This window comes from Ranitomeya variabilis, chromosome 2 (assembly GCF_051348905.1).
Source record: "Ranitomeya variabilis isolate aRanVar5 chromosome 2, aRanVar5.hap1, whole genome shotgun sequence".
In the NCBI taxonomy this organism is placed as follows: domain Eukaryota; kingdom Metazoa; phylum Chordata; class Amphibia; order Anura; family Dendrobatidae; genus Ranitomeya; species Ranitomeya variabilis.
The window spans coordinates 557,835,370-557,851,578 of NC_135233.1; the positions used below are offsets into that span (position 1 = coordinate 557,835,370).

Genomic DNA, 16,209 nt, shown 5'->3' on the forward strand with positions numbered 1-16,209 from the left:
GCAGTGCCCCCTACCTGTTACAGGGGTCACTGCATCACATATCCCCCCTCTGTTCACACCTGTGGGGTTGAACATTTGTCTTAACCCAGGGTCCTTGAGACTGGGTACCCAAGTCACCTTGCCCTACTAGTCAAGAGGGTCCTCTCAGTCGGGTGTTGGCATCATGGTCAACCTGGCGTCGCAATCCCCTTGCACCCATATGACCTGTCTGGACTGACTCTTTGTCAACATGTTTGCTACAAGGTCTCCCACCTAGGCCACTCAACACTGAGCTAACTGAGGAGTCACTGCCTCTAACTCTTCCTTCAGGCTGGGTACTTCCACCCCTTTGTTTGTCCACATTTCAGGTCGAAAGTGGCCGCCATCTTCTTCGCCTTTCTGGCAGCTGTTAATTAACTTGCAGTCTCTCAAGTCTCAACTGCTCTACCTCCCTTAGGTATGCCATGCGATATTCCAGGAGCATGCGGATATTCTCAAGACTCTCTCTGGATCCGACAACAAGGAATGGAACCATACCATCTTCACCCATGACCTGGACCTCGTCATCAGCAGGTATCCTCAGTCTCTTCACAGCGGATTTATCCACCATCTCCTGCATCACTCTCCCAAGTCTCCCATGACTTTCGCCACCAGAACTTTGGGTACTTGGACTGTCTTCCACTAAGCCCAGCTGACTTTGAGCTTTCCTTTCACGCTCCAAATGTCGAATGGCTTCATTATTCTTTAAAATGATCCTCTGTTTTGTATGGAGGCAGTGTAGGTGCATATCCCTCAGGACAGCCACCTGCTTCACTGTGACTTCCTTAGTCGACAGTATGACCAATTGCTGAGTCTCAGGAGCCCAGTGCACACTACATGCCTCTTTTGCCTTTCTAAAGGCCTTATGCACACCCTTACTGGCACACACTTCTTGCATGTCTTCGGGTACTTCTATTATGCTCTTGAAAAGCGAGGTCTCACTCTCTTCAAGGACAGACGGCTCCTGCTTGGCCATGGCCTTTTTCATCAAGATCTCTGCCACCACCGGGTGACCGTCTTGTTCCGCTCTTAGCGCACACTCTTCTTCAGCTCTGCCCTCTTCCAGACCCCTGGTCAAGATGGGCATTAGCAGCTTCACCTCGCTACCACTCTGGTACTGGCACGGTAAGTCTGCGACCACCACCTCTTTCTCATGTAGAGGGCCTTTTAGTGCTTCTCTGAGCACTTCCATGTCTTCCTTTAGGGCCTTGGTCACAATTTGCCACTTTGACAGGTGAACTCTGAGCTCTGCCACTTCTTTCTCCAAGGCACCCACGCGGCACTCAGCAACCTGTCTCCGAAGCTCCTCTTGCTTCAACCGGGTATCCACTTCAGGCCCCACTCCTTTGGTGGCCTCCTCCCCTTCTTCACAAGGTGCAACTGGTACCACCTCTTTGCACCCTTTACGTCTCCAGCGACCAAAGGATTTGCCCTTCTTGTGGGGCTCTTCTTTTCTGTACTCCCCTACTTCCTCAGAGTCACGGTCACCCTCGTATTCTGTGTCATACCCCACAGTATGGCGAACCCCCAAGTCACACTCTAAGTGGGTGTCAGCTTCAAAGGCTTTATTAACCATGTCACTTAAAGTCATCTTGGGGTAAACATCACGTGACATGTCTGTAAGTTGGGCAGACGCTCCCTCCCCACTGGTCAACCCGACGTCTGACCCATCAGTCTTGGGAGGTATTTCTGCCATGTTGTGTCACTAAGTTGGGCCCGTTCACCATTTTCCTTGGTCATGCCGACCTTAGGACTGTCAACTCTAGGGGACGCATTCTCAACATTACTACCTCCAATGCACATAATTTCCACAAACACTTCACCCTTTTTCCACCAGTCCCACAGTGCTTCCAAATCTTGTCCTATTACCATAGGACACGGCAAGTTGGGGACTACAGCCACCTCATAGTATGTGGAAACATCAGCTGTGATAATGTAGAGAGTGGCTACCTGTAGACCTTTAGTGTCCCCTCCTGTGCCACTTACTTTCGCCTTTGTCCCAGGTGACACAGAACTTCCTGGAAGGGTCCTCAGCAAAGACGCTTCCCTCCCCAGGTCTAACAACCCTCGCACACACTCTCCATCCAGCCAAAAAGGACACAGTCATGACTCCTCACTAATTGCCACCTCTTTTTTTGGCTCTGCCCCCTTTTGGGCAAGTGCTCCATTTTTTGACACCACCCCTGTTCGGGTTACAGCCCCCTTTTGGGATTCCTCCCCTTTTTGGGCTACTACCCCTGTTTGGGTTACCGCCCCCATTTGGGACTCTGCCCCCTTTTGGGCAACCATCCCTGTTTGGGTTACCACCCACTGTTATGGACACCAACCCTTTTAGGGACACCACCCCTTCCCTGGGGTACACCTCGTGGACTCCCACGGTACTCTTAAGCACCAGTTCGCACAGTACACACACTATGTCCCTGGGCTTGCACTGGCCCTTTAAGAGTCTGCATGACCTGGGAATTTTTTTTTTCATATGTCACTTCACCAGCTCCTGCTGGTACTGCCACGCTCCTGCTGCAGTCACATACAACCGGCACCTCCGGCTGCTGATCACAAACCGCTGCTGCTGCCACTGCAGCTCCGGCTGCTGCGGAACCTCATGCTGCAACCGCGGCTACACTCCACAAGACTCTAAAGTCAACACACCTCATGAGGACAAAGGAAAGTCACAGAAACTCAATTGACAAGATTTAAAATATGAATGTACTGTGGTAAATATTTCCAAGGACATCATTACGGAAATAGTCGCAAAACTAGTGCATGACATGAAAAAACCACGACCATAAACTCCCAAGTATAGTTTGAATAATCCATAATAAATTTATTGAAAAACAGGTATAGATGACAACAAGGAAAGAGGAAGGGGTACACCCACTAGCACATGCCTGAAACAATGATCGCCCACAAGGACATATAATGTGTCATTTGCCGGGTAAGTATAAATACATACATATATTGCACAATTGCCACCCAGCCTATAATGTATGACACCCAGCATATAATTAGAGGGAAAACAATAAGTAGCTACATAAATAGAAAATGTTACCCGTATTTAGCCAGGGATATGTCCATGAGCGTCCTCCCCAACGCGCGTTTACGCGATGTAGCCTTTCTCAAGGGGTGAGAAGGGAAGGGAAAGTGCACAGGATTAAAAAGCCCCAAGCTCCAATCAGATCGCAATTTGTTAATGAACAGATGGCCAAAGCCGTAAAGCGGCATATTGTTGTAGCGGTCCGTGCTGAATACAGCCGACCAATACAGGACTTCCTGCGGCATTGCCGTCACTTCCTGTGACACATGCGTCGCCATGGCAGCAGGACGCTCGGCGACGATGGAGTCATGTGTCGAGTGATGTCATAGCACATGACCACCACAAGAACACATTGAGACGCCGCAAGCCGACGAGAGAGCTGGGACCATGAAGCTCATGCATGCTGTGACCAGGCGAACATGGCAACAAATGAATGCGAAATCTAACATGGTAATACAACAATGGCACTCAAAAGATGTTACGTGTGAATAACAATCATAGATAAGGCTAGTAATGTATAGATAACCAAATAATAAAAGTTAATAAAGTACACACCCATAAGTCTACATATAATTACATATCACAATCATAGTATTGAGAATATAATAAATAAGACCAGTGAACCAATTAAAAATACACATTACACAGTGTATATAAATAACATATACAATAAATTGTATCAAAACAATCAGAATGGTCAGCCAAAGAGTTGTATGATGTTCAAATCCCGCATCCATGGTTGTAAGGATAATACGGCATACATAGATGAATGGAAGTCCATATAGAAAGCAGCGTCCATGCACGGCCATAACAAATAAGGTATTTCATCGTGAAGGGAACATTTAATGGGACTAGAAATAAAAAACACAAATAAATATACAACATAAAAACACATGTGCTATGCCAACAGTATTTTATAAAAATGGTACAAAACTAATGTTCTCATTTAGTCCTTTAGGGTGGACAATATCTAAAGTCCAAATCCATCTGGTCTCTTGCTGAGCCAGTCTGGAACTAATTTTCCCTCCACGAATTCCCGGATCAACTGTATCTATCCCCCTAACCCTAAGTACAGAACTATCACAGTCGTGATATAGCTTAAAATGGCGAGGTAACGTACGAAGCGTGGACGCATCCACATGGCCGACGGCCACCTCAATTCCCAAAACGTGCTCACGTACATGCACTTTGAGTTGGCGTGTAGTTAGTCCTATGTAGATGAGGTCGCACGGACACATGGCAAAATAAATCACATTTCTGGTGGTACATGTGATATGTTTCCTAATAGTGTATGTCAATGATCTAGAAGAATTAGTAAATGTGTCCGTGCGATCTACATTAGGACAGGCGACACATCGGCCACAAGGAACGCACCCACACCTCGGACCCACGCCATCAATAAAGTTCTGTCTTGGGCCACCCTGATAATGGCTTCTAACAAGGTAATCCCTTAGATTTTTAGAGCGTCGAATAGTCACACTTGGTTTTTCCAGGAGGATCTGCTTGAGAATGGAATCTGTTCGTAAAATAGGCCATGCTTTTTGGAGGCAGTCTTTCATGCGTGAAAATTGGGCATGGTAGTTGGTAATAAAACATATTTTATTAGAGGAGATGTCACGACCATCACGGGCATAGAGTAACGAATGTCTGGTAGAATATTTAGCTCTATGATAAGCCCACTTAATACTACGTCTCCCATACCCACGCTTGTGAAACCTCTCACACAGATCTCTAGCTTTCAGCTCGAAGTCTGCATCATTGGAACAAATCCTTCGTAAACGAAGGAATCGTCCGATTGGAACAGAATTAATCATGTGTTTAGGATGAGCAGACGAAGCGTGAAGAAGTCTGTTGGTGGACATTTCCTTCCTGTATATAGTGGTTTGAAGTACATCATTCTCATCCCTCCATATTGTCACATCCAAAAAATCTATCCTATCTCTGTCACTATGATAAGTGACAAAGATATTTTGGTCATTTCTGTTTAGTGACTCCACAAATTTCTGCAATAACTCAGAATTTCCCTGCCAGATCAAAAATATGTCATCGATGTACCGCATCCAAATGGGGATGCGGTCCATCGACGACTGATCTGACAGGGCGAGGTCCTTCTCCCACAGCCCCAGGAACAAGTTTGCGTATGCCGGCACAAAAGAAGCACCCATTGCGGTGCCCTGGAGCTGCAGGTAGAAGGACCTCTTAAACGTGAAGAAGTTGTGGGTTAGAGAGAACTCGAGGAGCACGAGAATCAGGTGGATGATCCCCCGAGGTAGATTAGACATTTCCAAGTAATACTTGGTTGCTGACAGGCCGTCGCTGTGTTTAATGCTGGTATACAGTGATTCTATGTCTCCAGTAACCATCAGCATGTCATGATCTATGTGGAGACCATCCACCCTCTTCAGAAACTCACCCGTGTCAAGCAGGAAAGAAGGAAGACTCTCCACCAGGGGTTTTAGTTTAGAGTCAATCCAGCGATTGATGTTCTCCAAAAAGTTCCCTGGCCCAGAAATGATTGGACGTCCCGGGGGGCTATCCACACTTTTATGTATTTTAGGTAGCAGGTACATGGTAGATACCATAGGTTCCTGTACTTGTAGTGCCGAAGCCAGCTCCTTAGTGATGGTACCATCAGTAACTGCATCATTCAGAATTTTCAAAAGTTGCACATTAAATGATGATAGCGGATTAAATGTCAGCCGTTTATAGCAAGCTTTGTTATTCAATTGTCTAAAAGCTTCTTTTTCATATAGGGCCGTTGGCCAGATTACGATGTTACCACCTTTATCAGATGGCTTCAGCACTACATCTGGGAGAGCCCGCAGGACGTCCAATCTACCATGCTCATCTCTGTTCAGGTTGTCACGGACAACCCCCCGAGGAATACAAAGGAAATGCTCAGAGACAACCCGACCAAAGAGATCTATGCTAGGGCAGGAGGCAAAAGGGGGGAACTTTTTGGATTTACTCCTGATGGAAGGAGGAATCTTACCTCCTTCACCTAATTGTTGTTCAGCATAGAGATCTTCCAAGTCCTGGAGGGTCAGTTGTTCTTCCTCTGTTGGAAACAAGGTATGTAGATGAGGATCAAAAAATATCTTTTAAATAGAAGTGACCTGGCAAAAAGGTGAAGGTCCTTGATCGCAGAAAAGGTGTCAAAATTAGATTTAGGTGAAAAGGACAATCCTTTACTAAAGGCTGAGTCACACATAATGATATCGTTAATGATATCGTTGCAACGTCACGCTTTTGGTGACGTAAGCAACGATCCCGCTAACGATCTCATTATGTGTGACAGCGACCAACGATCCGGCCCCTGCTGGGAGATCGTTGGTCGATGGGAATGATCAGGACCATTTTTTGGTCGCTGAACCCCCGCTGTCATCGCTGGATCGGCGTGTGTGACGCCAATCCAGCGATGTGTTCACTTGTAACCAGGGTAAATATCGGGTTACTAAGTGCAGGGCCACACTTAGTAACCCGATATTTACCCTGGTTACCGTTGTAAAACTTAAAAAAAAAACAGTACATACTCACATTCTGATGTTTGTCACGTCCCCCGGCGTCCACAGGGTTGACTGTGTCAGCGCCGGCCGTAAAGCAGAGCACAGCGGTGACGTCACCGCTGTTACTGCCGGCGCTGACACATTCAGTGCAGGGAAGCTCTCGACAGCAGCGCGTGCATTACCAGTGCTCCTGCCGAAAGAAGTTAACCCTGTGGATGCCGGGGGACGTGACAGACATCAGAATGTGAGTAAATAAGCGCGGCCCTGCACTTAGTAACCCAATGTTTACCCTGGTTAACAGGGTGCTGCAGGGGGACTTCGGCATCGTTGAAGACAGTTTCAATGATGCTGAAGTCGTTCCCCTGATCGTTGGTCTCTGGAGAGAGCTGTCTGTGTGACAGCTCCCCAGCAACCACACAACGACTTACCAATGATCACGGCCAGGTCGTATTGCTGGTCGTGATCGTTGGTAAGTCGTTTAGTGTAACGGTACCTTAAGCAAAGAGAAATCACTTTCAGTAAGCACATGTGTACTTAAGTTAATTACCTTGTTATTCTTATTATCTGGTGATCTATGCTGTGTTCATCTATATGGGTGAAAATTCACATCTTTGGCCATGTGCACATGTTCAGTATTTTTCGCGTTTTTTTCGCGTTTTTTCGCTATAAAAACGTGATAAAAATGCGAAAAAAACGCTAACATATACCTCCCATTATTTTCAGTGTATTCCGCATTTTTTGTGCAAATGTAGCCTTTTTTTCCGCGAAAAAATCGCATCGCGGAAAAAAAACCAACATGTTCATTAAAATGCGGAATTGCAGGGGATTCCGCACACCTAGGAGTGCATTGATCTGCTTACATCCCGCACGGGGCTGTGCACACCATGCGGGAAGTAAGCAGATTATGTGCGGTTGGTACCCAAGGTGGAGGAGAGGAGACTCTCCTCCACGGACTGGGCACCGTATAATTGGTAAAAAAAAAAGAATTAAAATAAAAAATAGTCATATACTCACCTTCGATGTATTCCCGCCTCTCAGGTGCATGCTGCCGCTTCGGTTTCTATAGCTGGTGTGCGGTGAAGGACCTGTGATGACGTCACTATCTTGTGATTGGTCGAGACCGGTCACGTGACCGCGACGTCATGGAAGGTCCTGAACCACACCGGCATCTATAGGAACGGACGCCTGCAGGTGAGTATAACCATTTTTTTTTATTATTTTTAAACATTCTATCTTTTACTATAGATGCTGCATAGGCTGCATCTATAGTAAAAAGATGGTCACACTTGTCAAACGCTATGTTTGACAAGTGTGACCAACCTGTCAGTCAGTTTTCCAAGCGATGCTACAGATCGCTTGGAAAACTTTAGCATTCTGCAAGCTAATTATGCTTGCAGAATGCTAAAAAAACGCGAAAAAAGCGGAAAAAAAACACAAAAAAAAAATGCGGATTTCTTGCAGAAAATTTCCGGTTTTCTTCAGGAAATTTCTGCAAGAAATCTGGACGTGTGCACATACCCTTTCATACGATTAGATCGAGAACCAGATCTGGTTGTCATTGATGAAGTAGACCATTCAGAAGAATCACTCATATTAGATAATGAATTGATTGAATGGGCCCGGGATGTCCTCAGATTCTTTGTATTAGGTTTCCTCCAATGATATACACTTTTAGTGGTGAAATCTTTGACATCTCTTTGCAGTTTAATACCCTGCGTTTCATGGATCTTCTTGACACATAGGTCAAGGTTTTTCTCAATTTGCAATTCAAAATTAGCCAATTTGTCAGGTGGGCAACTGCCTCTTACATTTTTCTGAGCCTCATCTATAGCCACATCAAAGTTGTTGATTTTCTTGGTGTCCAGGTCCACCAACAGCTGCATGAGTGTAAAAGAACAATTACTACACGTCTCCTCCCAGTGTGTGACAAAAACTTCATAATCTACGGGAAATGCAGGAATGGCACGAACTCGCAGACCATGCGGGATGAGTTTACGGGAAATATATTTTTCCAAAAAGACAAAATTCCACCACAGTTTTGTACGTTGTACCAACATCTTTTCAATTTCAAGAGCCTGGTTATCCCAGGTATGATCAACCGTTGGTTGGGGTTCTAAAGCAGACTTTGTGGACCTGCCGATCCACAGCAAGCCGCTTGTCACCTTCGTGGACCCGCCGATCCACAGCAAGATGCTTGTCAGCTTCGTAACCCCACCGAGTTACAGCCAGACACAATCTTCGTGGCCCCGCCAAGCCACAGTAAACAACTCTGAACGTGCGTCCTGGACCATTGCCCGCATTCGAGCACCATATGTGAGATTGCACTCACTAACGGGTAAGGGATTACTCGCTTGGCACAGGATTCACTTAAAAAGTCCACATGGTTTATTATGGCATCATAAACCACAGAAATATGAACAACAAGCAAACAGTCTGTATATCAATCTTCACATTATAGTATACAGCTTTGAAACACGGTCACTAAACACGTCGAACCTCTGTGTCCAGTTATCATGGGTGACCGCACGCCATACAGTTCATTAATGCCCATGGAGCACAACAGGCACCAACATACGACGTTACAGCTGCAGCAACTAAACACGCTGGTCCTCCCTTGACTAGTTGTCGTGGGTTACCACACAGTTCATATCACAAGCACCAACAGTCTGTGGAGGTACCTCACGGGAGCTCCTGCTCCACCTGCTGACTCCTTGTCAGTCCTCTCTCTTGGGAAAGCTGCCTTACAGGGATCACCAACTTGCCTGGTTGGCACACATTAGTCAGTCCAGACCCACCGAAGGACTGTAGCCTCCCCACACAGTAGCTGTCACTGGCTCTGCAGATCCCTGTCCTCACCTCGTGCTGTTCAGGGATCCGGTCCTACTCCCAGGACCTCCCAACACTCAGGATCACACAGGTGGCCAGTCCGAGTACTATTCAGGACGTCCATCCCTGGCTGGGACCGTTCAATACCCAGGCCACCAGTAGCAAAGTCCCACCACGTGCTCTTCAGAGCTAGCACGCCCAACACAGAGGTTTCTTTTAGGACCTTGCACCTGTACCATACAGGAAACTCACAGCACCCATGTGACCCACACCCTGGTCACATTATCTAGGTGTAACCACTCCCCTAGGTGGGAGTGTGTGTGTGGCTAGTTCGTCCTGCCCATCTCACATAACTAGCCCTGCCATCCTCCCATTTTAAACATACAACACTATACTTGTAGGACTACAGGTCCCAGAACACCACATCGCTTCAGGCTGGCAGCGCAGAGTCTCCTCCTCTGCGACACACATATTGGCCATTCACCACAATGCCAGACTTTGTCACATCATCACATCCATGCATGCAACTGCCATGCTCTCTCACTCTCACAGCCTCAATACGCCTCCGTGTGTATACTGGGGAGACCATGCAGCGCCCCCTACCTGTTACAGGGGTCACTGCATCACAATATATATTGATTACTTATTTAAATTCTTTTCTGTATATACCATAACCTCATTGGATGAGAAGCTTGGTTGTCTTATTGAAATCGATTCATGGCCTGTAATAATGTACGTACCTGCAACATTTAATATTTGGTAACCTTATCATTACAGCAATTCTATTGTTGTACAATTCCCGATTTTGGACCATTCTATCCTCCCCTGCCCATTGTCATTGTATGTGTGTTTTTTTAATTGTTTTTAACTTGTTTTGGCACTTTGTTTGTAATAAAGCGCTTTTTTATTCTTAGCTTTGAGTGTGTGCACTATGTTTCTACACAGCTTTTTCTTCCTTACAAATTGTACTTTATCGCAGTAAGTTGCACCCCGATTCATCATTATTATTTTTGTGGTATCCACTATACAATTCTATTGTTTGTTTCCATTAACCTCAGGTGTGCTGCAATCATTTCCATTGATAGGCTCTGTCCAAGAAAAAAAATCGGACATGTGTGTAGCCCCATAGAATAACATTGGTCCAGGGCGATCCGATGTTTTGTCAGATCACATTTGAATCAATAAGACGATCATGTGCACGAGCTCTTAGGCCCCCTTCACACGTTCGTATAAAACTGCTACTGGTAAAAACAGTACCGGTGTCATCAGTGTTTTGCATCTGTTTGCCATCAGTGTTTTTTCTGGTATGGCAAAAGAAATTACAAAGCTTCTCCTATACATTGCAATATTAAACGGATGCCATTCTTGTTTTATACAGACCTATAGACTTCTTTTGGCCTTTGTCATCTGTGTTGCCGGTAAAAAAAAGGACATGTCTCCATATGCTTTACACAGAAACATGGTCCGTGTGAAATAACTGCTATGTGCACAGCAGCATAGTTTTTATTGTGTAGGTGCAAACACGGACAAGTGAAGGAGGCCTCAGGGTGCTTTCACATTGCATCTAGGCACCCGTTCGGTGGCCTCGCAGAGGCTTATTTCCGAACCCCCCGCAAAATGGGATTTGGATATCAGAGCCACAGACTATAATGGTGCCAACAGGCTGAATGTGTCAAGGGCGGACATAATGCATGTGCAGCCTGTGCGGCTGCATCGGGGCCCAGAGTCTCCGGGGGCCCCTGCAGAGCAGCTAAAAATGAGGGCAATCTGGCCTGTTTATCCAGCCCCGAGGCTCTGTGGGGCCCCTGTCTAGATTGCCCTCTTGTGCGGCAGGCAGGGAGAGATCCCTGCAGCTCTGCTGGCTAGAAAAGAAAATGGCAGCAGAGCTGCAGCGATCCGTCCTGCTTCCTGTCACAGCAGTCAGCGGTGTGGCTGGATGACATCATCACTCAGCTCTGCGGCCGCTGTGCCAGTGAGGGGAAGCTGACTGTGATGCTGCGGGAGAGTGTGCAGAGAGGTGCGTGGTGCTGTGTGTGTATACATAAGGGTGTGCGTGTGTAGAGGTGTGTGTGTATACATGTGTGTGTGTGTGTAGAGCTGTGTGTGTGTGCGTGCACAGCGGGGGAATGTGCAGAGAGATGAATGGTGCTGTCTGTGTCTGTGTGTGTAGGTGGAGGAGAGGGCAATGATGAGGGTGATGTGGGAGAAGGCAATAATGGGGATGACGGAGAAAGCAATGATGGGGTGGTGGGGGAGAAAGCAATGATGGAGGTGGTGGAAAGGACAATGATGTTGTGGTGGGGAAAAGGCAATGGTTGTGGTGGAAAGGGCAATGATGAGGGTGATGGGGAAGGAGGCAATGATGGGGTGGTGGAGGAGGAAATGATGGAGGTGGTGGAATTGGGCAATTATGGCTTGATGGTAAAAGACAATGGTGATGGTGGAAAGGGCAATGATGGGGGTGATGGGGAGGAGGCAATGATGGGGTGATGGGGAGAGAGCAATGATGGGTGATGGGGAAGAAAGCAATGATAGAGGAGGTCGAAAGGACAATGATGGGGCGGTGGGGAAAAGGCAATGAAGGTGGAAAGGACAATGATGGTCGTGTTGTTAAGGGCAATATTGGGGGTGGTGGGTGAGGAGGAAATGGAGGTTGTGGAATGGGCAATGATGGGGTGGTGGGGAGAAAGCAATGATGGAGGTGGTGGAATGGGCAATGATGGTGGTGGTGGAAATGACAATTATGGTTGTGGTGGAAATGGCAAAAATGGGGGTGGTGGGAAGGAGCAGGAAATGATGGAGGTGGTGGAATGGCAATAATGGCGGTGCTGGGGGAGAAGGCAATGATGGGGGTAGGGAAGAGGACCGTGATGGGATGCGGGGGGAGGAGGACAATGAGGGGTGTGGGGGATTGTGAATGGAGGAAGGGGGATTTATAATGGATTTAGGAACAAGGGGAGGTGGAGGAAGACATTATCGCTTATTATGTTTAACACAGTCCCTTAGTATATAGTGTACTCACTTATTATACATAGCACAGCCCCTTAGTATATAGTGTACTCTCTTATTATGTTTAACACCATCCTTAGTTACATAGTTTCCTTTTTTGTTATGTATAATACCATCCCTCATTACATACCATTCTCTCTAGTTATATATGGTGCCGTCCCTTATTATATAACTTCCTCTGCTGTTATGTAAAGTGCTGTCTCTTACATAGTGTATTCTTGTTATTTTTGTTACTCACAGCACCCTTTTTTACTACATAGTCCACTCTCTTATTAGATATAAAATGACTGCTGATGGAGGAGCTGGTGACCAGACTACCAGTCCTTCATCTCCTCCATTAGAATAGAAGCTTCTCCTGTTTCTCTGGAACTTTAGAGCACTTCACACACTCCAGGTCCTCAGCATCAGGTTTTCTGGAGCCTTCACCATCTTCTGTCACCTCACCTTTATTCAAATTTTCACAAGGTGCAACTGGTTCAACCACTTTGCGCCTTTTACTTTTCCGATGACAGGAAGAAGACTTGCCATATGTACCTGGGTCAATGTTATTGTACTCCCCTTCCATGGCACTACAGTCACCATCCGAATGGGAGTCACCACTACTCACTTTGGTACAAGTCCCCACTTAATCATGTAATATTTTCTGGTATGGCTGCTACCGCCATCCTGACTTCACCCTGTGGAGTCCTATCATTCCACTGTGTCAGTGCTTCTGTCAGCACACCATTGTGCTCAGCCCTAACGGTTGCTACTGGCAATGACACGTCACAGTCACCACCGGAGTCTGTGTTACACCCCACAGTATGGTGAACCCTCCAGTTGCTTTCTAACCAGGAGTCATCTCCACAGGTTTTATTTACCACATCACTAACAGTCATCTTGGGGTACACGTCAGGTGACATCATGTCAGTAAGTTGAGCAGATGCACCCTTCCCACTGGTCAACCCAATGTCTGACCCGTCAATTTTGGGAGGTATTACTGTCTTAATGTATGCCCCCACAATAGTAGAGAGACTTTCATCCTCCTGCTGTAGAGGAAGGCCCTCCTCCCACAAGACTGAGAACAGCCTAGAGTCACAGCCTACTATCACTGGACATGTTAAGTTTGGCAACCTCAAGTCTTGTATGGCCCCTGACTGTCTCTAGTTGCACCAAGGACACTAAATAAACACTAGTGCACCCATTGTTTCAGGTGACTTCGATCTTCCTTTTGGACATTATAAATTTATCGGGCACATCCCTCACTAGGGTCATCAAGCTCCCTGAATCGACCAGACCAAATACATCCTCTACCTCCGCCAGGAGGGTAGTTCTTATGGCAAATTGGACACACATAGTACCATTGTCCCTGGCAACCGTCTGTCTGTGCCACCCCTTTGTCTTCACGAGGCTCTGCCCCTTTTTGGGTAACTACTCCTTCCCGAGACTCCTTATTGACCGAGCAATCGACAGAATAACATGGACCTACATAGCATGAACTACGTTGTTCCCGGCTACAGTCCAATAGCGCATTTGCCACTGCCTCTTTTTTTGGCACCACCCCTATTCGGGCTCTGCACCGCAGGCTTCATGGATCCGCTGATCCACAGCAACTCTTTGTAACCCCGCCGAGTTACAGCCAGACGCTTCTAAGCTTTGTGGACCCGCCGATGCACAGCAAACTTCATAACCCCGCTGAGTTACAGCAATCACGTCCACATGTGCTTCCTGGACCATTGCCCGCAGTCTAGCACCAAATGTGAGATAGCGCTACCTGAGTGTGTTGGGGGACACTTGCTTGGCATAGGATTAAGGCACACAGGAGCAGTTTTCTCACATAAAATCAGTCTATTTTGTTTATTAACTCTGCATAAACCACATAACAAAGTTAATTTCATTAAATCAATGAACATGTCATGACTAGGGTTGAGTGAAATGGATCGGTCAATTTCATAAATCATCGACTTTCGGCAAAGTCGGGTTTCGTGAAACCCGACCCGATCCCAGTGTGGGATCGGCCATGCGGTCGGCGATCTTCGCGCCAAAGTCGCGTTTCATATGACGCGTTCAGCGCCATTTCTCAGCCAATGAAGGAGCATGCAGAGTGTGAGCAGCATGATGACATAGGTCTTGGTCCCCACCATCTTAGAGAAGGGCATTACAGTGATTGGCTTGCTTTCTGCGGTGTCACAGGGGCTATAAAGGGGCGTGCACGCCGACCGCCATCTTACTTCTGCCGATCTGAGCATAGTGAGAGGTTGCTGGCAGCTTCATCAGAAGCAGGGATATTGTTAGGGAGGAAATATTAACCCCCAAACCGCTTGTGCTGTAGCGATTTCCACTGTCCAACACCACCTTTTCTTTGCAGGGACAGTGGAGGCTAGATTTCCGTGCATCAGCTCTGTAGCTTATAAGGCTCCCTGATAGCTGCATTGCTGTTTGAATGCCGCTGTGCAAACCAACTGCTTTTTTCAAAGCAAAAATCCTGTTGCTCTTTCCTTTCTGCACAGTGATCTTGTTTATTTGTCCACACTTTTGAGTGCAGCAGTCCTTTTTATTGCTGGCTGCCATACTTGTCCTGACTGAGATTATTGTAGGGAGATTGTTATTGTAGTACAGACCCTTTTTTTTAAATATATCTGCCAGCCACTGCCTGCCACTGAAACTGTGTAGTGTAATACAGTGGGCCTGTTTTTTTCTGCTGTCTCCCACACATAAAAAGGGAGATTTAAACTGCCACAGAGTGCATCTGCATCAGTCCTGTTTGTGGCATATCTGCCACCCACTGTCTGCCACTGAATCTGTGTAGTGTAATACAGTGGGCCTGATTTTTTCCTGCATTCTCCCACACATAAAAAGGGAGATTTAAACTGCAACTGAGTGCATCTGCGTCAGTCCTGTTTGTGGCATATCTGCCAGCCACTTTCTGACACTCAAACTGTGTAGTGTAATACAGTGGGCCTGTATTTTTTTCTGCTGTCTCCCACACATAAAAAGGGAGATTTAAACTGCCACAAAGTGCATCTGCATCAGTCCTGTTTGTGGCATATCTGTCAGCCACTGCCTGCCACTGAAACTGTGTAGTGTAATACAGTGGCCCTGATTTTTCTGCTGTCTCCCATACATAAAAAGGGAGATTTATATTGCCACTGAGTGCATCTGCGTCAGTCCTGTTTGTGGCATATCTGCCAGGCACTTTCTGACACTCATACTGTGTAGTGTAATACAGTGGGCCTGATTTTCCCAGCAGTCTCCCACACATATAAAGTGAAATTTCTATTGCCACTAAGGGCATCTGCGTCAGTCCTGTTTGTGGCATATCTGTCAGCCACATTCTGACACTGAAACTGTGTAGTGTAATACAGTGGCCCTGATTTTTCTGCTGTCTCCCACACATAAAAATGGAGATTTATATTGCCACTGAGTGCATCTGCGTCTGTCCTGTTTGTGGCATATCTGCCAGCCACTGTCTGCCACTGAAACTGTGTAGTGTAATACAGTGGGCCTGATTTTTTCTGATGTCTCCCACACATAAAAAGGAGATTTAAACTGCCACAAAGTGCATCTGCGTCTGTCCTGTTTGTGGCATATCTGCCAGCCACTGTCTGCCACTGAAACTGTGTAGTGTAATACAGTGGGCCTGTTTTTTTCTGCTGTCTCCCACACATAAAAAGGAGATTTAAACTGCCACAAAGTGCATCTGCGTCAGTCCTGTTTGTGGCATATCTGCCAGCCACTGTCTGCCACAAACTGTGTGGTGTAATACAGTGGGCTTGTTTTTTTCTGCTGTCTCCCACACCTATAAAGGGAAATTTCTATTGCCACTAAGGGCATCTG

The 16,209-nt window shown here is 46.6% G+C and overlaps 2 long non-coding RNA genes across 2 annotated transcripts in view; one reads left to right on the plus strand and one right to left on the minus strand.

The window, feature by feature from the left end:
* LOC143809713 (uncharacterized) overlaps positions 1 to 16,209 on the plus strand; it is a 484,828-nt gene that overhangs the window by 128,701 nt on the left and 339,918 nt on the right. The window lies entirely within an intron of this gene.
* LOC143807041 (uncharacterized) overlaps positions 2,818 to 16,209 on the minus strand; it is a 51,539-nt gene continuing 38,147 nt past the window's right edge. The window contains exons 2-3 of the long non-coding RNA XR_013221626.1: positions 6,045 to 6,110; positions 2,818 to 3,903 (exon numbers count right to left, since the gene is read on the minus strand). This is a non-coding gene — a long non-coding RNA (uncharacterized LOC143807041). The remainder of the gene's footprint in view (positions 3,904 to 6,044; positions 6,111 to 16,209) is intronic.